The 23,312-nt window shown below is 44.4% G+C and overlaps 1 protein-coding gene across 11 annotated transcripts in view; it reads right to left on the bottom strand.

The window, feature by feature from the left end:
- EYA2 (EYA transcriptional coactivator and phosphatase 2) overlaps nt 1-23,312 on the bottom strand; it is a 154,335-nt gene that overhangs the window by 100,225 nt on the left and 30,798 nt on the right. For 2 of the 11 annotated variants that reach the window (XM_065566663.1, XM_065566668.1), the window contains exon 1: nt 16,906-17,024. The exons of 6 other annotated variants lie outside the window; for them this stretch is intronic. The gene's annotated coding sequence lies outside the window, so the exon portion shown is untranslated. Of the gene's footprint in view, nt 1-99; nt 119-16,223; nt 16,245-16,905; nt 17,025-23,312 lie in introns of those variants that run through there. 3 more of the 11 variants (XM_065566669.1, XM_065566664.1, XM_065566665.1) reach the window with 3 other exon arrangements.

Genomic DNA, 23,312 nt, shown 5'->3' with positions numbered 1-23,312 from the left:
ATAAGGCTCTGGGAATAAGAATTAAGGGCTGAATATTGAAGCTGAGGGAAGTTAACAATACTATCCAGCCTTAAGATACAACAAGAAGAAAGTTATTACTTGTGATGGGAGAGGTTCGAAGGTCCAGGTTAATCATGATAACTTTTGGATGTTTCTCTGAAAGCCACTCCAAACCTCTCTGCTGTTCTGACTATCAGGTGGCAAAGTTCCACAAGCACAGTCTCTCTCTTGAAAGTCACCTGACTTTGGTTAAGCTGGAAATCCACAGGAGCAATTGCTGTCATGTGGGGTTCAAGTTTTCAGATGAAACCAGATATATGTGTATCTAAAACATTCACACAATGGTAATAACAACAGATCAGATAAACTAGTTCAGATAAAATAAGGACCACCACCAGGAACATTGCTCAAAACACACACACACACACCCCCAAACACTACATTTCAAACTTAAGTGCCTAACTTCAAGCACCTACATTTTCAGAAGTACTCCCAAGACCTCCCTTTGAACTACAGTTGCTCGCCACCTTTGGAATTTTAGGCTACTTATTTATGGGTTTAGGTGCTTAACTTTGGGCACCTAAGTTTGAAAATTTTGGCCACTGTGATCGGGGTAGACAAAACTAGGCATCCATATGTTACATTAGAAAGGTGCAGGCAGTTTTACATAAAATAAGTTTCATAGACATCAATCTCTTACAAAGATCGGCAGTAGGAATAAGCCACTTGTTTCCTGTGCAGACATGGAAACCTCCCCTAAGTTTTGAACTTTGAAGAAACCCAGTGGCCTACGAGGGAAACCCAGTGGCCTTAGAAATTCCAGAGCTCAATGGGTAAAGTTGAACTGTTTACAAAAACATGATACCATAGAAATCTGTTTTGCATGGTCAAATACACCAATTTATTCTGTAGCATTTGATTCAGGCCCCAAACAAACTATGCAGACCTAAGGATTCAAAGACTCTGCAATATTTTTTTTCCTTTGTACTTCGCAGCCATACAAGCAGCTTGCACCATTTGTCAGGCTTGTCCTCACTCCAGTCCCCCAGAGGCTATAGCATTAAGAGAAAGCATGATTCAGAAGTGTTCCAGAGCAGGGACAGGGAGCAGAACCTGGAAGATGACAGCTGGGGTGGATAGGGAGTGGGGGGAGGGGAGGAGAGGTACTTCAAAAGGCTCCCACTGCCTTGAATGGATCAAAAGCATACGGAGGGTCCCAAGTCAGGACCTGAACCAGCTCACCTTTCTATTTACCACTGAACACATTGTTCAGCTAACTCAGCTGCGGGACAACTCCCTGCTCCATGATAAGGATCTGTCTATTCAGTAGTATAAAGGCAGCAGATGGTGTGGCAGCGACTGTGGAACTGGCATTAAAATGCATAGTACAGTACACTTAGAATGTCATGAAGTTAAAACTTAGCAACATACAAATCTGAAGCCTGGACATTGTATTTCTGTTAAGCTAGACTAGGCACTTCCATTTGGTCTATTCTTTTTTCTTTTCTTTTTTGCTTAAGGGAAAATATCAGCATGTAAAGTGACCAGCCTGGAGAGATCAAGAACAATAAACTACGTACTTTTCATCTGAGCACTTCCAATCATTTTACAAACAGCACAAGCCCCTGGGAGGTAGGTTAATATTGTTATACGCCAGGGTAAGCTAGGCACAGAGAGGCGAAGTGTGTTGCTCAAGACCAAAAAGCTGAGACTGAAACAGAATTCAGGAGTTCGAACTTCAAACTCCTCACTCTAACTACGCAGCAACTGCTCCCCATCAATTCATACATCTATCCATTAGGGATGTGTACAGTGCCAACAATGGATACCAGATAGCTTGAATATTTGCATGGGATTTGGATACCAAAAATGTTCAGCCGCATCAACTCCATCTTCACAGCCCCTTCTCCCTTTCCTTCCTCCAACCTGACACCTTTGGCTTCCCCTCATCTGCCTCCCTGGACTGCCCACGCACACCATTACCTTCTAGTACAGTACCACACGTGCAGAATCAAATCTTGTGCTTCAGCAAAGCCACCTAACTGTGCACAAACTGGGTAACTGAAATCAGCAGAAACTGGCCAAATCTGTATGTCCCCTGCTCCATAACTGCAGTGTCTTACAGATACTTTTATTAAAAAGAAAACCTCTCATGTACAGTATTAATACTTTGCATTTGGATTGCCCCTTTCACTTGAGGACCTCAAAGCATTTTACACAGCCTCAGAACAGCTTGGCAAGCAAAGTTAAATGCTGTTCTTGTTTTACACACGAGGAAACTGAAGCACAGCAAGACAAAAATCAAAAGATGTGTGTGTGTGTGTGGGGGGGGTTAAATACACCCACAAATAATTGTCTGTGCAGTCAATTGCATTTAGATTTATCTAGCTATCTGAGTTATATGTGGGTGCAAAACTGGCCTCTGGCTTTAAAAATCTCTCCCTAAGTGACTTGTCCTAGGTCACAAAGTGAGTCAATGGCAGAGCTGGAAATGAAAACCACGAGTTCTGACTCTCTAACCTACACAATCCAGCGAACTACCCCGACAAAGGCAAACAGCACACTTTGAAGAAACAGTGAAATACACCCTGGTTCCACCATTATTAACAATAATAATCTCATAATGTATAACAGGAGAGCCAGTTACATTTTTGCATGACACACACAAGATTTTACATTTTCCTTTGGTTAGCAGTGTGATGATCTGTTGGATTGTCTTACATTCACTTGCACAAGCTCAAGAGCAAAGGCAAACATGGGTTCCCTCACTGCTTATGAGATGAAATATCCCCTTTGCTGCTTTTCATAACAATAGTGCAAGTTTCCTCTGTGCCACTCCAGCAACTTAAAGGGAGGGGAGATTTCCTGTGATCCCCCCAGTTGGGGATTTCCCTAGTGGGGGAAACCTTGGCAGTTGGAGAGCTGGTGTAGCTAGCTCCCATACTTCTCTCTTGGCAATCCCTAGTCCAGAGGGCATGCCAAGGTGGGAAGGAGGACTAGCCAGAGTGTGATAGGCTCTGATTATCTCCAGAAAGCTGGCAAACCATTGGGAACTGTTGTCATCTTGTGCAAGTTAGAGCAGTCCCTCGGAACTAGGGAGCTGTAACTGACTCCCTTGCAGACCACTCCACTCTGCTGTACCCAGTACAATGCAGAATCTGTCCCTGCGTATTTTAAGAATGCCAGTGACCAGAAGGCAGAGTCCTGAAATGTACTGGATAAGTTTAAAATATTGAAAGTGCATCCATTAGACAAATCCGCCGGCAAAGCCTTTAGGTTACTGTATGTTTGTCAGGCTTAACACTAGACTTTCTATTCCATTGTGAAGTGATGTCCAACTGTCTCATTTATATTTTAAAATCTCTACACCAGAATTAGGAAGGGGAGAAAAAAATATTTAGTTCCAGATCCCAGCCAAGATTGGGATGCTCTATACAATTTCTCAAACACCATGCACCCTTCAATGAACTCCAAAATCCCATTATTCCTGACACTGCCCAGATTGTTGCCAAGTGAATGGGAGCAGATGTTTAAAGGGGGGGGGGATCTTTTATAATGATTAATGCACTCTAATTACATCATTGTTCAGGGATTTCATTAGCCATTGCCTGATTGATGATTTTTCTATTGTTTTTCCTCTGCTCGCTTTTATAATACCAAAGTCATATCCCACTTCCCAGTATTTGCTCTTTATCACTTTTTTTTCAAATGTTTCAACTCCTATTTTTCTTAAAACTGTATATTTTGGCATGTGCAAAAAGTTACTGCATGTAAAATGTGTATGTGTGTGTGCAAGTTTATGCTTTTGAGTTCTATTACCTCTCTCACACACAGTTACCAGTGTGTGCAAGTGTATCTTGCTAAAACAACATCTACATTTTGAAAATTTTATGCCAACAATCTAAAGAAAATCTTCAGTAAAACAGGGGAGCCTGGATGAACTTGGGCTCAACAAAATGACATCTGAGAGTGCAATCTGTGAAATGACGGGGTTTATTTATTTATTTAATACTGCAGACAACAGTTTCTGGGTTGAATAACATACAGGAGAATCAGCAGTAATGGTTGCTGGATCTGTGCTTTGATTAAAACCAGCAATGGTAGCATGTTGGGCTGAGAAACATCTGGAAGAGCTTTTGGTTTTTATAATCTTTAAAAAAAAGAACCATGTGTGAATTTGGTGCTCAGCTTTTCCATTAGAATCCCCTTCTCAAAAAGCAATATTTTGCCCTGAAAGTCGGCCCACAGTATCTCAGCCAAGAAGCAGAAACTTTTCTTTTACTAATGTTTAGAAAAAAAACTTTTCGGTCATTTTGAAGTTAGAGAAGCCAAATTAAACATTTTAAGGTTTCAGATTCTTGGCTGAGGTGCCAGGGTAACTTACAAATCACATTTTCTTTTACAATGATGTTTGAAGGCTGCAAATCCAGGCCCCAATTCAAGGCATTCAAAAACGTGCCTAAGATTAAGTAAGGGAGTAATCCTATCTCTATTCAGCAAAGCACTTAAACCCGTGCTTAAGTGCTTTGCTGAATTGGGGCCACAGCGTGCAGACCGAGCCAGACAAGCACTCTACTACTATGGTACTGAGGATCAGACAGATAGTATTCTGAAAAGGTGAAACCAAAAACCAGCCTAGATATTGCAGGTCAGATCCGATTGCGCCACAGCTCTGCTCAGCACTGCCGAAAGGGAGGTGTGTGCAGGAGGGTTGTGGCTCTTTTGTGCTCCTTGGATCCCTAGGATTTGTTTGACCCTGGCATAACTTAGAGCAGCCCTCAAGATGCTTTAAAAGTTCCACTGATTTTAACACCTGCAGCACCACTAAGTGAGATTGGGGATGAGGGAGAGCTAGCTAGGCATTCCTATCCCTCCCAGGAGAATACTTGGTTGCCTGTTTGTGCAAAGCAGCTGGAAAAGGGACAGGATCTGACTGTGTGTGTCTGCATACTTCACTTGCCTCTGAAATGCAGCTCTTTCAGGAGCAAGAATACAGCAGTGATTCTGGGCCAGCAGCTCAAAACAATACAAGTTTAAAAGCATGTCTGCAGAGTTACCAGGATTTTATTTTTTACAAGACAAACAGGATTTTGAATCCACCACAAGCAAGTGGGAGAGCAGTAGGGGGCTACGTTTTCACTGGGGTGTTAGCAGTAACCAGGACAATAGGCTAAGAGCAGTGGCCCAGTTGCCCAGTGATGAGTAGTGCATATCATGAAGGGTAAAGAAGGGCTTTCAACTGGTTGGCTTTACTATACGTGCTTCTGTAGCAGAGGGTCTTTAGAAGATCTGAATAAGGAGAAGCTCCTGGACCAGCTGAGGAAGGACATTCCATGGACAGAGGGCATCACTGAAGAAAATGCTGAGATATTGTGGGGGAAGCGGAGTATCAAAGGTGCTGTCAGTGGATGAGCGGATGAGGTGGGGACAAGACAGAAGGGAAGGAAGGAAGAAAGGTGGATCATTAGCTCTTTGAAAAAGTCAGCAAGATCCTGCAGAGAGAGGGAGGAGGGCACTGGAGCAGGAGAGGGTTTTTAGGAGAGTCAAAGGTTGCAGAATAAGCTATGTGAATGGTGGGGAAAGGCCTGCCAAGAGATGGCAACAACCGTATGTGGGGATCCCCTAAAGAAATCTTAATTTTCTCTGGCTAGAGGCCAAATACAAGCTGAAACCACCAGATTTGCCTAACTACGTGCATGTGCCAGCAGAGAGCCCTGGGCAGGATCGGCACATGTCTAATCCTTTGCTTTGGCTTGCCTTGGGAGCGGAGGAATAGAAACAGAAGGAACATTTTTGTCTTTCTGCCCTGATTTTGTCTGGTTTTACTAACCTTGCTGATGAGTTTCACCTTCCTTCTCCTCCCAAACTGGGAAAAGGGTGACTCAGTAGACGTTACTAGCTTAGGACTACAGACTCGCAGGAGTTTTCATTGTAACAACCTAGAGCGCTTGATCTTCTGTCTTTCTGATTTCAGAGGGAAACATATTCTTGCTTGAAATGCCCTGGAAAGAGTCCCTCTGATTTCCAGACCAGAAGTTTGCAGCAGCTGAAGTAGAGGCCGTCCCCTCCAAAATACACCCACACAGGTTTTTTACAAGACTCAGAATGTATCATCATAAGACAACTGGGAAAACTTGTTAGTATTTATTATATATATTGAAACGAGCATGGTGTGCCGTATGCTATACAGAACAATATGGACCTCCAGCCACTCCAAATGTTGTAATGATGCTGGATGCATTAAAAACATCTAAAAGTGACATGCAAAAAAGAAGAAAAATGGATCTCTGCTTCTTTATGATATATAAGAAGGCCTGAAAAGATTTTGTCCTTAAAAGAAAGAAAAGGCCAGAGGTTCTACTTTCTTTTCCTTTCTTAAAAAAAAGTCTTGGGTAAATTTTTCAAAAGTTCCTAAATGATTTAGGAGCCAAAGTTTTATTTTTAAAAGTGACTTAAGCATTGAGGCCCATATCTTCAAAGGTATTTAGGCACCTACATCCCACTGATTTCAATGAGACAGATTCCTAAATCACTTGTGAAAATGGGATGTAGCACTTATGAACATTTTACCTTGTCTATACTGGGGGACTCTATGGTAGCTGGAGACCTAGTGAAATTACAACACCAGAAAAATTAAAACCTCAAAAGTTGAAAGAGGAAGAATTTTTTTAGGCAGACTTTGAAATGTTTGCTGCCTGTGTTTGTTAATGTATATTTAACTCCAATGCCCAATTAACACTTGGGAGAAAGCAATGTCTTTGGTAGAGATTCAACATCCTGCGCCTTCATTTAGGTGGGAGAGTTCACTGTACACATCCTCTGAGGCCCTCCCCATGAACCCCTCCAGCAAAACCAGGAGAGGAAAGTGACACTATTGCTGATAATTTCCAAGGTAAGAATGAAAACAAGGAAAAATAGCTTTAAATGCAAAAGAAGTAGCAACACTTTATCAGGCCTTTTTTTCTGAATAGAAAAGCAGTAAAAACGGGGCTCAGGCCCCGTTTTTATGTTTTCATTTAGGCTCCCATTTCTTACAGAATTTTAGTTCATTAATAAAAAGCTCCCAGGAATCCAGGCGTGGGCATCACTCACTGACCACCACAGGCATCACCATACAGCTCTCACATGTTTCTTTTAAATGCTTTGCTTCCTTGGATGACGCTGCAGCTCAGACAGCTTTTCTGGCAGGATGTGCCTTCCTAAGAGCTTGTAAAATTATCAAACAGCTTGCAGCTTCTATGCAGTTGCCAAATTTCAGCTCCTCTTCTCCACATCCTCCCACGCCAAACAAAAGTCACTGGCAGGGAAAATCACCATTCCCCCTAAGACATCAGCAATGGGAGGAATCCCAGTTCCCCTCTGCCTGGACACATCACAAAAGGGAGAATCTCCATGATCTCAAGCCCACTTCCCAAGTTATCAGCAGAGGGAATTCCCAGTACGGAAGATATTGGCTTCTCACTTCCACACACGTCAAGTGGAGGTGAGCAGTCCCCTTTCCTTTGTTGCTATGTTCGACTACGCATCACTCTAATATTTGCTCTCTCTGTAACAGACTCTCTGCTCCTTCCGCATCAGGCACTCAGCCATGTGAAAGTATTTCTCTCTCTCTCTCATATATATGAATCAGAGGATCCAGTGATGGAAAAAGACCTATTAGCTCACAAAGTCCAGCCCCCAATGCAGCAGATAAATCCTTGCACTAAAGACCTGAACAAGCATAAAGTTAAACCTGAGCTGGCATAAATGCTTCTTCTGCAAGACTGACAATAAGCCGTGACGACGAGATATCATTTCAAGGTGACCCTGAGGGCACTGCAGCTTGGGCTGTTTTTATTCCTGAGAGATAGCTATCTTCTACTGACATGATCAAACTTAATGCAGTGGCAGATTTTTCATCTGATAATTCCCTGGACCATTCTAAGTACTAAAAGCAGAGGTGCTCAGAGAAGCTTCTGACTGTCTGTAGGAACACAGATATGAAATTGCAGAACTACTAATTGTGGTATGAAACTGTCGCTTAAATCAGCCTCTGCATCAGAGGACTGGAGGATAGCTAATGTGACACTGATTTTTTAAAAAGGCCCCAGAGGCGATCCTGGCAATTACAGGCTGGTAAGCCTAACTTCAGTACCAGACAAGTTGGCTGAAACTATAATAAAGAACAGAATTATCAGACACAGAGACAAACAAGATATATTGGGAAAGAGTCAGCACAACTTTTATAAAAGGAATCATGCCTCACCAATCTATTAGAATTCTCTGAGGGTGTCAACAAGCATGTGGACAAGGATGATCCAGACAATATTGTGTACTTGGACTTTCAGAAAGCCTTTGACAAGGTCCCTCACCAAAGGCTCTTAAGCAAACTAAGCAGTCATGGGACAAAAGGGAAAGTCCTCTCGTGGATCAGAAACAAAGGGTAGGAATAAATGGTCAGTTTTCACATTGGAAAGAGATGAATAGCAGGGTCCCCCAAGGATCTGAACTGGGACCAATGCTGTTCAACATATTCACAAATGATCTGGAAAAGGGGGTTAACAACAAGGTGGCAAAATTTGCAGACGATACAAAATTACTCAAGATAGCAGTCAGTTTTGGATTAAACTAAAAGTTACAAAGGGATCTCACTAAACTGGGTGACTGGGCAACTAAAACGGCAGATGAAATTCAATGTTTATATATGCGAAGTAATGCACATTGAAAAAAAATAATCTCAACTATACATACAAAATGATGGGATCCATATTAGCGGTTACCACTCAAGAAAGAGATATTGGAGTCACTGTGGATAGTTCTCTGAAAATATCTGCTCAATGTGCAGTGACAGTCAAAAAAGGCTAATAGAATGTTAAGAATTATTAGGAAAGGGATAGATAAAACAGAAAATAGCATAATGCTACTATTTAAATCCATGGCATGCCCATACCTTGAATACTGTGTGCAATTCTGGTCTTCCCATTTAAAAAAAGATATATGAGAAGTGTAAAAGGTACAGAGAATGGCAACCAAAATGATTAGAGGAATGGAACTGCTTCCATATGTGGAGAGATTAAAAAGTCTGGGACTATTAATCTTGGAAAAGAGATGACTAAGCGGGGGGGGATATGATAGAGTCTATAAAATCACGATGTGTGGTGTGGAAAAAGTGAATAAGGAAGTGTTATTTACTCCTTCATATAACACAAGAACTAGGAGCCACCAGGTTTACATAAACAAAAGGAAGTAGTTCTCCACACAACGCACAGTCAAGCTGTGGAACTCGTTGCCAGAAGATGTTGTGAAGGCCAAAAGTATAAATGTGTTAAAAAAAGAATTAGATAAATTCATGGAGGATAGGTCCATCGATGGCTATCAGTCAAGACAGTCAGGGATGCAACTCCATGCTCTGGGTGTCCCTAAACCTCTGACTGCCAGAAGCTGGGACAATACCACAGGAGATGGATCACTTGATAATTGCCCTGTTCTGTTCATTCCCTTTGAAGCATCTGGCATCGACCACTGCCAAAAGACAGGATACTTGGCTAGGTGGATGACTGGTCTGATCCAGTATGGCCATTCTTATGTTCTCTCTCTTCCACAGCACAAAGCCAGGGCCTTGAGTAACTCTGTTGTGGGGTGCAAATGGCTCATGGGGTACCCAGGACTGTGAGTCACCTTGTTAACTCACCCCCAGGGAAAGGGAGTCTTTTTTATAGTATCTGAGTGTCAGATCCCTGGGCACTACTAGTCTTTCAGCCCCTCAAGCATTCTTCTCTGGGCTATGCCAGCCCTAGCTTCACCTTGCAGGTTAACAATGGGTGCACCCCAATCCCCGAACCCCCCCCCTTGAATCGTTCTCCTGTGATTTCCAGCCCTTGACACTGGACACTCAAAGAAATTCCAGATCCCCTGCACACAAAGGGGCAATGTACCCTAGTTTACCAGTTTTATCTTAAACCACCACTCCTGTAAACCACTTCGAACTTAGGAGCACTTATAATAAAACAGAATAAGGTTTATTAAAGGAAGAATATAGATTTAATTCGAAATAAGAGAATGTGGTGGAAACAAGCCATTACAATACAAAACAAAACATCAGTCGCAAACCTTGGTCTATATCTTTCCTATCTAATAAAGTAGATTCTCCCCTGAAAGTTCAGTTAGTTGCAGAGCTGGCTCATTTCCTAATAACCAGGATCCAAAAGTTCATGGACATTTCCCCCTCCTCAGTGAATGGATCCAGAGTGTGTTTCCCTATACTCTGCTATACTGAAATCAATTTTTTTGTTTCTATTCACAGCCAGTGCAAAGCTCTGTTTGGTGTAACGTTGCTCTCAGAAGTTTTGATTGTTTGGTGGTGCCTCTGATGGTTTTCCACTGATAGTTTTGGGAGGGAGCAAGGCTGCTCAGTTGAGCCTTGTATTATCTCGCCGGCTGATGAGGGAGGAGTGACAACTCCCTCTTGCTTGGATGAGTCACCCTGGAGGCACATTACCTATTGGTGATTGATTTCTACTCTTAGTCCACAGAGCACACTTTGAATATAAATACTTCGTTCCTTAAATATTACTTGTACATACATCTCACAATGAAAATTTTAAGCCCTGTGCAATGTAATTAGTCTGACTAAGCCCCATGGTAGACACAATTTGGTAGACAGAAGAATTATTCCATTGACCTAGCTACTGCCTCTCAGAGAGGTGGACTTACTACAGGGATGGAAGAACCTCTTCTGTCGCTGCAGCATCTACGGTACAATGGAGCAGCTGCTTCCCTTTCTCTTCCTGTATCTTTCTGCTGTTTCTTTCCTCCACAACAGAGGAAGGCTAGGACAGCTTCCTCTGAGGCCAGTTGATCCTGTTTTTAAATCAGTTGGGGGGTACCTGAGAGTAATACAGAGTGCTCCTCCCACACATCCAGGATGAGGTGTACTGCTTCTGCCCCATTCTGAACTCCTACCACCCACAGACTGCAGGACATCATGCATCCAGGTCACTGACAGGCCAGCACAATGACTTCTGCCAATACAAGTACAATTACGATGACAATGGCAGGGTTTGTTAATAGCTTTCCTATTAAGCAATTAAGTCAAGTGCCCAGACAAAGTACATTGACCTGCAAAAAAAAAAACCCAAAACAAAAACCATTACACCTGTCCAATATTTTTGAATATTAACATTTGATAAGCATGTCTGGTCTGTTAAATATGCATAGGCAGAGATTTCACTCAATTTAATAAAATCACTAAAAATAATAGACGTGTTATAACGATGCTCCCTCTGTAATATGGTGACACTGTGCTAAATAGGAAGAATGACTCCATTCCTGTATAATGTCTCTTTGAACAAAAGCTCACTATTGTAATGATTGTTTTGTTTCTGATATTTACATGGCAAGGATTTATAAACTTGTTAGAACTTCCTAAATAAATAAATGGTTTTTAAAAAATCAAGTATCCTACGGACTAAATCAAGAAAAGAATCCACATGAAAGTCTTTCAGTGCCCTCTGAATTCATCCCAGTGGGCCCAGATATTGGAGGGCATCCAATACAACAGGAAACAGCTCCCACTGCTCTCACACACTTTCAACACCCAAATATACGGACAACGGAGTGCAGGTTTGCATTTTTGTAACTGGCCTAATGTTCATGCTTGGCCTTATTTTAACATTGATTTAAATATGTATTTGTATTCAAACTCCTCAGGGCAGGAGACCATCTTTTATTTTGTCATATACTTTACTGAGCACATTACTTTAATATTTATAACAACAATGCTTCTGACATTTCGCAGTCAACAGGAACAGACAGCCTATAATTTAATATACCACAGTATTACTAACACTTTCTATAGACAAACTAATATTTTACAGTATTGCCAAATCATGCAATTTTATCACCAGTCTTGTGATATTTGGTATTTTTGTTAAAGCCCCTGTTACTGGAACAATGTGACTGTGAGAATCTCATCTTTCATTTTAATAAAACTCAATTTTTCTAGCCCTCATGTTAGTGGAGAAAAGCATCGGAACAAACTTTAATGGTTTAAAAGCCAGAAGGCAAATAAAAAGAATCAAAAATTATTTAAAGTCTAGTCATTTATAAGCCAATCTCATGATTTTTGAATGGTTGGGCTTGGCAAAACTGATTGTACATGTTGTCCCACCACAAGTTCTGAATTTCCCAAAGCGTTGGCTTGTTTGCCTTAGTCACCTCTTATGATTCCAGACCATTTCCCTATGTTTATGTACATCCTGTTTTTTCTTGCCTCAGGCCTGTAGGTTAAACAAGATAGACAGTTTTCCATGTAAATAAAATGCCCATCTTTCTTTGCGCAAAGCTACCTGGCACCCCTTCTTTCTATACACCCTCCCTGAGACTCTCAATCCCCACACCTGCCTTGCGGTCAGACAGAGCAAAAGAGGGGTGTCCATTCATTAACAGAGGCCATAACTGGACGATGATCCTCTGTACACTTCCTGCAATTAACGTGTAAAAGAGATTGGAGGAAGATAGACCAGAGGATGCATCAGCACTTTCTGGTTGATTAATCCAAGGTATGCTTGGGACTAAACTTCCCAAGAAAATTTAGTGTATATAAAACAAACAAGCCAACTCAGCCAACCGTGAATGTTTGTTACGAAGGGAAAATTCCCTTAGGAGACACAGTCTGAGGTTTGAAAGATAACTTGGAAGTAAGAGCAGAGCTGATCCTAGGGCCTTGTTCTCCGATTGAATATAGTGAAGTAGCACTTGAAAGAGACTGGACTTGAAATGAAACAAACAAAAAAGTCTGGTTTGAAAGCAAAAAAAAAAAAAGTGTTTCTTTTAAAACGTTGTGAAATGCTGCACTGCAGTGTGTAACACTAACAGCATTTTAAACACTGGATGTCACAATGCAACATAATAAAGGCACAACTGCAAGGATACACAGGGAGGTGGATGCTTGGAGTCCTTCAAAACAAGGATAACATTCTCCTCAGACACTCACATGGAGGCTGTGTCTTCAAATACCCTGTTCTCCATACGTGCACCATAACACTGCATCCAACCTCAAGCACTCAAAAATCATGAGATTTAAAATAAAAAATAAATAAATTTTGGACTATTTTCCTTCTGGTTTTTTAGTCGTTAAGGTTCATGTTATCTTGTTTCTCTACATGCTTATTTACAATAAAACACCTCAAATCTCACAAAATAGCATGACTCCAGGAGTTAGTGCATTAAGAAAAACACCAAGTGCCAAGAGATTTGCAAAATACCCTGAGAAGTGGCAACACTGACACATGCACCAAAGTACTCCATCTCATGCTGTCAATCTGCAGAGGATTTCATCCAAAAAATCATCTGTTTCTCTTATATCATTACTATTTTATCTAGTACTTAATGAATATTAGAAGGTGAATAATACTTTGAGAAGCTAATCCAGCTACCAGATCTTCATAGTTTAAGTGGTCATAGACATCACTGGGATGCAAAATTCAAAGTAGAACAAAAACTCTTCATCCAATGAAGAGTTTCTGCTCATTCAGAAAGATCAGGTCTGTTTCACTTGTGGAAGTGAACAGTAGAAAGAATCATCTATGGCAATGCTGCATTCCTATATGCAGAGGACTTTCTAAGGAGAAAGTTCTCTCACCTATCAGACTCTATGGAAAACTATTGTCTTGTCAACACACAAGTTGTATCACTTTAACTACAATAGTTAAAGCACTGCAACTCCCTAGTGTGGATGCAGTTGTGTCACTATAAAGGTGTTTTATACCATAATAGTTATTCCCATACAAAACATAGGAATAAACTATGCTTGCATAAATTTACCTTTATACCAGCATAACTGTGTCCATATTATGGCTTTTACTGATATGACTTTTTGATTTTTTTTTAACTGAAATAATTAGACCCCTCACTGAAATAGTTATACTGGTAAAACTTTTAAGTGTAAACCAGGCTTAAAAGCCACTGACAGAGCAGAGCAGAAAATGGGAAAATGTTCTGCTAAAGTTTTCAAACCTTTTTTTGTCAACATTTCAAACTTTCCCAGCCACTGAACTTGTTTTCAAACAGAAAGTAAACATTTCTACTTTCACAGATACCAAGGTTTTACTTTGGCCTTGTCTACACTGCAGAGTGTTGTCAACAAAAGTTATTCTGCTTTAATTAAACACTTTAATTAAACCGCTGTTGCATGTCCACACTATGCTCCTTGTGTTAGCAGAGTGCATCCACACTAGCAGCTCTTGCATCGACACAGAGAGCAGTGCACTGTGGGTAGCTATCCCACTGTGCAACTGGCCGCAGAGTGCTTTGGAAAGGGTTTGCAATGCCTCATGGGGCAGGTAAAGTGTCACATGATGCAGGTTTCTCAATCCCATCCTTCCATGGGAATCCTACTAAATTGCTAGTTGCTTTTCAACTGAAGTGTGGAGGGGTCGGAGAGAGAATATGTGACAGGAAGCTTCGGGGGTGGGGGGGGGGGTGTTGGGGGAATGTGAGTGTATTGGCATGTTGTCTCTAAGTTCAGACAGCTCCTGCCTGTCTGCCTCTGTGTTCATAGTGCGGGAGACAGCACCATTCCATGTTAATGATTTGCTCTTTGTTGCTGGAGCTGAGCAGCATGTTTAGCTGTCAGAACTTTCCGGAGCTTTGAAATGGGAGCGATGCATGCCTGTGTAGCAGGCATGCAGGGCAGCCGAGTTCAAAACAGTGAATAGAGCTGTCACGGCAGGCATTGTGGGATACTGGGAGAGGCCAGTTATGGTGATATAACGAACGGCAGCCTCTACACTGACGCTTTGTCACTCTAGGTTTGCCGCAAAAAACTTTATGCCTCTCGTCGAGGAGCTTTTATTTTGTCAACAAAACTGAAGAGTTTTGTTGCCAAAAGTGGCATTGCAGTGTGTATACCTCCACTGTTTCGTCACCGAAACTCTGCAGTGTAGACAAGGCCTTTGCTATTGCAGGCACGTGTTCTTCACTCGACGTCCCAAGCGCTCATGTTGGCTAAACCTGCATTTGTGACTGTGTGAAGAGGACTCTGTCTCTGTTTCCTCTTCATTTCTTTAATTTAGGGTTGGCAACTTTCTAATCTCAGAAAACAAAACACCTTTGCCCTATCCTCTGCCCTTTCTCTGAGGCCCCACCCCCACTCATTCCATCCCCCCTCCCTCTGTCACTCGCTCTCCCCCCATCCTTGCTCACTCACTCATTTTCACCAGGGTGGGGATTGGGGTGCCAGGTGTGGGAGGGGGTGAGGGCTCTGGCTGGAGGTGTGGGCTCTGGGGTGAGGCCAGGGATGAGGGTTTTGGAGTGCAGGAGGGGGCTCCAGGCTGTGGCCAAGGGGTTCGGAGTGTGGGAGGGGACTCCAGGCTGGGACAGGAGGTTGGGGTGCGGGAGGGGGTGAAAGCTCCAGCTGGGGATGCGGGCTGGGCATGATGGGGTTTGGGGTACAAGAGGGGGCTCCGAGCTGGGGCTGAGGAGTTTGGAGGGCAGAAGGGGGCTCAGGGCTGGGGCCGGGGTTGGGGTGCGGGCTCCAAGCGGTCCTTACCTCAGGTGGCTCCCGGAAAGCAGCAATATGTCCCTCTGGCTCCTAGGCCGCAGTTCCCGGCCAATGGTTGTGCAGCCGGTGCTCAGGGTGGAGACAGTGCGCACAGCCCTCGTGACCACCCCTTCACCTAGGAGCCAGAGGACATGCTGGCCTTTTCCAGGAGCCACGCAGAGCCGGGCAGGGAGCCTGCCAACCCGTCTGCGCCGGCAGCAGCGTCAACTGGACTTTTAACGGCCCAGTCAGCAGTGCTGATCGGAGCCGCGAGGGTCCCTTTTCGACCTAGGTGTTACCTTCATCCTTTGGACAAAGCACAGTGAGGGAGCAGTACTGGATTACACAGGGTTCAACATCAGGGACTTGATCCTTCAAGATTCTGAGTACTCTGACCCCCTCCAACAAAATGTTTGCTAAGCCCCATTGCAGTCAACAGAGCTACATATGGCCGTAAAGCTAAGCACATGTGTAAGTGTTTGCAGGATTGGTGCCTTACCCCTCTCATTAAAATGTATCTTTTAAGGTTTCACAGAGTTAAGCAATCACACTAAAAGAGAGAAATTAAGAAGTTTAGGGAAGTGAGGCCCTCTCTATACATGTGATTAGCCCCGATTCTGCCATGCAGAGCCAGAATCCAGTGCAGCTTCACCAGAGCAATCCCTAAATCTAGACAATTAAACCTGTGATTTCAAGAGCGTACCTCCATTTCAAGCACAAGTGACCTCAGCCAGTGCAAATCACAACTTTCCTTGTCTATGGTTGGGGGTTTGTTCGCACCAGCACAGCGATATCTGTGTCTGAGTCCCAAATACAGCTGGACAAGGCCTGAGATTATACAAATCTCATCAGCAAATATGTTAAAAAAGAGAGTTAATAGAGACAAAAAGGCATAGAAAAGCTGTTTGAGATGGCAGTGGAGTGTGCAGTGGAGAAGGCTCTTGCAGCAGCAATACAGAGACTGTGTGAAGGTACAGAAAAGAAGCCAGCACTAGACAAGCAGAGGGAAGAGAGAGCTGAGGAGAGAGTGAAAGGTCCCTAGGGTTGGCTGTAGAAAATCCACAGAGGAAGGGTAAATAGATGGAGCAGCCTTTTCATTTTTGGGAAGTTAGGCACATTATTTGTACAGAGAGAACCCGTTTCCAGATGTGTGCTCCTTCCAGGGGGTCTGAGTTTTTGTTTGCAAACAGAACAATAGTAGTACAACTTCAATTTTCCTTTGGCTACTTTGGCAATTGAGAGTAGGAGGAGGGGGGGCGGGGCTGGATGGTTTCTGAGCACCAAGAGGAATGAAGAATGTGTAACTCAGTGAAAGTTGGGCCATTAGGTGGAACAAAGGCCAAAGTGAAACATTTTCCAGGAAGTTTGGTGTCAGAATGTTTTACCTTGGGGAAGGGAGGCCCGCTGCAGGGAGTGCTGAGGGCCGCCTTTCTTCTCAGATGATAGCTTAGGTTTGTTGTGGGTTTGAATGTGCACAGGTTACCCATAACCATTCATACCAGCCAGCTCCAAAGGGACAACTCTTGATTCACATGTTCATGATGCATCATTTATGCAGATTTCCCATGGCAGTTTGCACTGAAAAAGGAAAGCAGCAGAACACACTTGCTCAAAATATAGAGCACCTCTGTTCATCAACCCACAGAAAAGAATGCATATGAGAAAGGGAGGTGTTCCAAACTAAACACAAGACAGGTTTATTCTTATACAAGAGAGTAAGAAGCAGTGTAGTCCAGTGGCTCATGCATTAGACTAGGACCCAGGAAACTTGGGTTCTATTCCCTGCTATGCCATTGATCAGCACTATGATAGTGGACAAGTTCTTCACCTCTGTTATCTTTTCTACTCATTGTGTGTCTTGTTTCTTTGGATCGTAGATCCCTTGGACAAGCACCATCTCTTACACAGGTATGTGCAAAGCAGCCCCTGGCCTCTAGTTACCACTCTAGTACAAATAAAAATAAAGAAAAAGAGCCACATTCCCCCAAAGGCTGCAGTGTATCTTTAACCTAATTCAAGGCAGGTTCATTTCATTCTTGCAATCTACCCTGCTTCTATGGACCTATTTACCATGCTGTTTAATAAACACAAGTATTTGCTGCAGCAATATTGGGGAAGGTGTGGTACATGCTGTCAGTCCAATACAGAGCAGCTGCTTAAGAAGCACACTCAGTAATTATTTAAGAAAATGTTGCTTTCAAGCGAGCATTCCGCTGAGTGCTTCTCAGGAACAATGCTCTACAACTTTTTCCCATTCACACAACACAGCTTGACGAAGGAGGGCAATTTTGTGGCTAAAGTGAATAAATGGGCTTCAAGATAAGTAGGCTCTGACACAAGCTCTCTGTGCGACTCTGGCTAAGTCACATCACCTTTCTGTACTTCAGTTTCCTCTTCTGTGAAATGGAGGTAATATCTCCCTGAATTACAGGGATGCTGGAATGGTTACTTGTTTGTAAAGCACTTCAGGATTCTTGGATGAAAGGTGCTACAGAAATGCAAACATCAGTTTGTTTTGAATAATCCTTGATGCAGTGCCTGTCAAATTGCTTTAGTGAAATTAAGGGTGGCGGATCTTACATAGTAGAAGTTATAGAAAACCATGGTATAAATATATTAAATGTTAAATAAATGTGAGGTGTTAAAGAAAGTCAGTGACATACCAAACAGTAGTATACATAGGCTGCTGCCAGAATTTTAACCACCATGGCTGAGATTTTCAAAGGAGTCAAAGGGAATTTCAGTGGGAGCTGAGGAAAAAACTCCCTTCAGATTCTTTGAAAATCTCAGCCCATTTGTCTAGATGTGCTTTAAGACATCTGTGGCTGGTCTGTGCTCCCTAGGGTGACCAGATGTCCCGATTTTATAGGGACAGTTTCGATTTTTGGGTCTTTTTCTTATATAGGATCCTATTACCCCTCACCCCCGTCCCGATTTTTCACACTTGCTATCTGGTCACCCTAGTGCTCCCACGATTGCTCCCACTGGTGGAGCAGACCTGCTAGGGGTAGTAATGGTGGTTATTTTAGGGGGAAATGCTAGGGTAGATAACCTGTCCAGGTATAGTTCCTGCTCTTGGTGCTTACTGGGACAAATCATGAATGCTGGTTATTTGGCGTGTTCAGTGGAGGACTAGCCACTGGACCGATGGGGCCCGTGCCCAGGGGCCCCGGCCAATTGGGGTGGCCCAGAAAAATAAGCACCTCCACACCCCGACCCATTCCACCCACCTGCTACTCCTGCTGGGGAGCAAGTTGGGGTGCAGGGGCTTTCCCCGTTCTGCCCACCCACTGCTCCTGCTGGGCAACTGGGTCGGGGCGTGGGAAACCCCTGTGCCCCCACCCCAGTCCCCGGCAGGAGCGCCGGGCAGGGCGGGGGCGGGGGGGCAGGACAAGCCCCTACACCCAAGCCAAGGGAGTTTCCCCAGCAGGAGCGCAGAGAAGGCGAGGGTGGGGGAATTGCAGGTGGAAGGGATGGGGAGGGACCCCCACTTGCTCTGGCCCAAGGCCCCACAAAACTATAATCCACCTCTGGGCCTGTTTCTTCTTAGTTGTACTGGAAAAGTTTTTATCACTTATGAAAGTCATTGTGGATTTCATCATTAGCCTGAGAGTGGCTTTATGAGAAATCTGTCCAAAACCTCGAATAAAACAATTTATTACAAAAGGAAAGTAATAAAACAGAACATTCCTCTAGATGGCCCAAGGTAACAAGGTGTCACAACTTAGTTTCTGCTTACAGCTCTGTCACTGGCTGATTGTGTAGCCTTGGGAAACTCACCCAACCTCTATGCCTACATTAATTTAATTAATGGAGATATCCCATCTCCTAGAACTGGAAGGGACCTTGAAAGGTCATCGAGTCCAGCCCCCTGCCTTCACTAGCAGGACCAAGTACTGATTTTGCCCCAGATCCCCAAGTGGCCCCCTCAAGGATTGAACTCACAACCCTGGTTTTAGCAGGCCAGTGCTCAAACCACTGAGCTATCCCTCCCCCCTTGCTTCTGTAAAACACAGAAAACACAGTATCTCTAAAATTAGCTCTTTAGTGCAAGTCCTCTTATTCATTTTATGAAATTTTTTGGTCAAAAAGATATATATCACTGGACTTGTTCTGTAAGAATATCTTTAAACCATCTGACTTGCTTTTTGGCAGTTTTCAGAGTCAGCAGCTACCCCACCCAACTACTGAGGCAGGATAGGGCTGTCCTTTTAAGGGCAGGCCTAATCCAGCACATCCCTGCTCCAAATTCTGGCCCTTTAAAAGCACTGGCATTCTGGGATCTGTAGTCCTCCAGAGGCTACGGTGACTGTAGGCTGCTGCAAGGCATGCTGGGAAAAAGCTGTAGGGAATATAAGCAGCACCTGATCCTCTACAGAGGTAGAAGATAGCAGGGAATTCCAGTTCCAACCCAGAGAGTGATAGAAGAAAAGAGATCTGGAAAAGGCCTGTGAAGACAGAGTATAGAAAGATCTTGGGGAGGTGTGAAGGAAAAGACCTAGGGAAATAGTGTTGGTGTAGCCTGGAGGCTTGATGATGCTTATGGCCCCCAAGGCCAGAGCTTCTGGAGAGGATGGGAGAAAAAGTCTTCCTTATTCCCTTGCTACAAAGGAGGAGACCAGGACAGGTCCTCAGGGTGAAAGACTATTGTGCCTGGGGAGGGCTGTTTATTTGGTTTGGACTCATCCTTGCCCTGGAAAGGGTGTGTGATGAGGAACACTTGCCCCACACTGGAAGGAGAAGGGTTGTGGGTTGAGGAAGCCATGTCCCCTTTACCTTACTGGGCATGCTCCAGATGCACTGGTATAAGAGGGAGCAGCTCAGCTCAATTGGGACTGACTGCTGGGGAGGAAGGATGTGCCCCGTTGGCTCCAGCTGAGGATCCCCTGAAGCCAGAGATTCCCTGAAGGCACCTACAGGACCCTGGTGTGTCAGGAGTTGCCAGGGACAGTAGAGATGCCTGGACTGTAGCAATGGGAACTGGTCGGAAGCAGCCCAGGGGAATTAGATAGTGGTTCGGTTACTGAGCTGGTGTTTTGAGTCAGCGTGTTTTGGTCAGAAACTCCCCAATGACTCAGTGGCATGTGCCCCTGCTGCTACCAGGGCCTTTGGCTGGAGTCCAGTGTAGAGGGAGGGCCTGGACCCCCCACACCAGGGCTGCCACCCCCTCCTTGTGTGTGGCAACCCCCTTCCCAACTGACTTTGGCTGCTAGGACTTACTGCCCTGTCTTCCTGGGGCAAATGTACTGATTGTGGCTACTAGGCCTTACTGTCCCGCTAAGAGGGTCGAGCCTATTGACTCTGGCCATTGGGCTGAACTGCTCAGTTATTAGGGGCAAATACATAGACTCTAGCCATTACGCCTTACCGCCCTGCTGAGAAGGGCAAATATATGGACTTTGGTGGCTAGGCCTTACAGCCCTGCCAACTGGGGCAAATCTATTGATGTTGGGCAGTGGGCCCCACTGCCCTGCAAACCAGAGTGGATTTACTGATTTTGGCCACTCACTGCCCTGCTAAGAAGGGCAAATCTATAGACTGACTACTAGACCTTACTGTCTCGCTAAGAGGGGCGAACCTATTAACTTTGGCCATTGGGCAGTACTGCCCAGCTCTTAGGGGCAAGTACGTTGACTCTAGCCATTAGGCCTCATTGCCCTGCAGAGAAGGGTGATCCTGTGGACTCTGGCCACTAAACCCTACTGCCCTGTCTCCCAGGGGTGATTGTACTGATTGTAGCTACTAGGCCATGCTACCCCGCAAACAGGGGTGAATCTATAGATGCTGGCCATTGGGCTGCATTGCCCTGTCTCACTGGGGCTAACTTACTGACTATAGCCACTGGGCCTTACTGCCCTGCTCACAGGGACCAATTTGTTGACTCTGGCCATTGGACCGCACTCCCCTGCTAAGAAGGGAAGTATATTGACTGGGGTTTAGGAGTGTGATGAGGCGCACTTGCCTAGCACTGGATGGGGTCATCCCCAACGCTGTCACGGGAGGACTTTAGTTTGGTGTGAGGGCTAAGTCATCCTACCAACCTGGGGAAGACCATCCTGAAGGCAATCTGAGACAGTGGATTCATCTCTGTGCCAGAGGGGTAAGATGTACCATTACACTATACTCTACTTTGGCTAAGGAAACCCCTAATGCTAGTCTTACAGTTGATGCTGTAGGTGATGCCCTGTATATCCAAGGGGAATGCCAGATACGGTAGTGCCTTTAAAACTGAGTTACATTCAGGGACAGCAAGTACAATCTACTGCATTTTAATAGTGTGTCTAAAGACCCTGTACTGTTTTGACTCAGAATAGGAGTCTGGAATTTAGGCATCTTACCCATCCCTCAGTTCTTCATGTGAAGAAATTGTGGCAGTCCATTAATATATTATGGAATAGCAAGGAGTATAAACCCCTAGCTCCCAAAAGCTGGTTCTCCTAATTGCTCATTTTCTGTTAATAGTCTGATTTCCGGCCCCCCCTCCCCCATGGCTTCCTTGCTGTAGTCTTTGTTAAAGCATCACTAAATCAGAACTTGTGGTTCGAGTGCATTGGGTAATTGCTGATTAAGCATGTTCATGGGAGCAGTAGAAGGTAAAGTTCTTTTCATAGTTTGAGAATAGTATGGCAGGCAGGTGATTCTCCTGGAGGCTGTTTGACCTTTGTTTGGAAGGATTCTTTCCTCCCACTTCTGCAAGACTAAAGAAGTCCATTCCACTGGGAGTCAAGAAACCTGGACCCCTGTCCTGGTTCTGCAGATGACTTGCTGTGTAACCATTTAGCCTCTCTGTGCCTCTGTTTCCCTGCCTGTAAAATGGGCATAATCTTCCATCCATCTTTGTAAATGTTTTGGATGAAATTGCTGTTTTACTGTTAAGGATTACTATAATAGCGAGTGCACAAAAATGTAGACTGTTCTGTAGTGAATCATGGATTTAGTGCTTAGAAAATCTGCTATCGTGTCCATTCAAACTAGACAGACCTATTGCCTTACCTTTCATTCCCTCCCTGCTTTGAACATCCTTAGTCATGACCCTGGTGGATAAAGCTTTGTATGCTATTTCATAGCAATGGCTTTCAAGATGAATTCGGATACAGTTGGTACTACACCTCTACCCCGATATAACGCTGTCCTCAGGAGCCAAAAAATCTTACCGCGTTATAGGTGAAACCGCGTTATATCGAACTTGCTTTGATCCACCGGCGTGCACAGTCGGGCTGCAGATTTGTCATGGCATTCTTATCAAAATCGTGGAGCAGTCATGGTAACTTTAGTAAAAGTCACAGGTTTAATGACTGCTCCATGACTTTCGACTTAAACACAAAATGCCCTTCAAAATCCTAGTACAGTGGTTCCCAAATTTGTTCTGCTGCTTGTGCAGGGAAAGCCCCCGGCGGGCCAGGCCAGGCCGGTTTGTTTACCTGCCACGTCCGCAGGTTCGGCCACTCGCGGCTCCCACTGGCCGCGGTTCGCTGCTCCAGGCCAATGGGAGCTGCTGGAAGCGGCAGCCAGTACGTCCCTCGGCCCGCGCCGCTTCCAGGAGCTCCCATTGGCCTGGAGCAGCGAACTGCGGCCAGTGGGAGCCGCGATCGGCCGAACCTGCAGACGTGGCAGGTACACAAACTGGCCCGGCCCGCCAGGGGCTTTCCCTGCACAAGCGGTGGAACAAGTTTGGGAACCACTGTCCTAGTAGACTGTCATTATCCTGCTCCATTGCCACCACCTCCTTGCCCCGCTAAGGGGGCAGTGACCACCCACAGCAACACCCTCCACCCCACTACCGCAACTCTAA

Source organism: Chrysemys picta, chromosome 13 (assembly GCF_011386835.1).
Source record: "Chrysemys picta bellii isolate R12L10 chromosome 13, ASM1138683v2, whole genome shotgun sequence".
Classification (NCBI taxonomy): Eukaryota; Metazoa; Chordata; order Testudines; family Emydidae; genus Chrysemys; species Chrysemys picta.
Note: the sequence above shows the minus strand (reverse complement) of the source record. Positions and strands in the feature narration are given on the sequence as shown.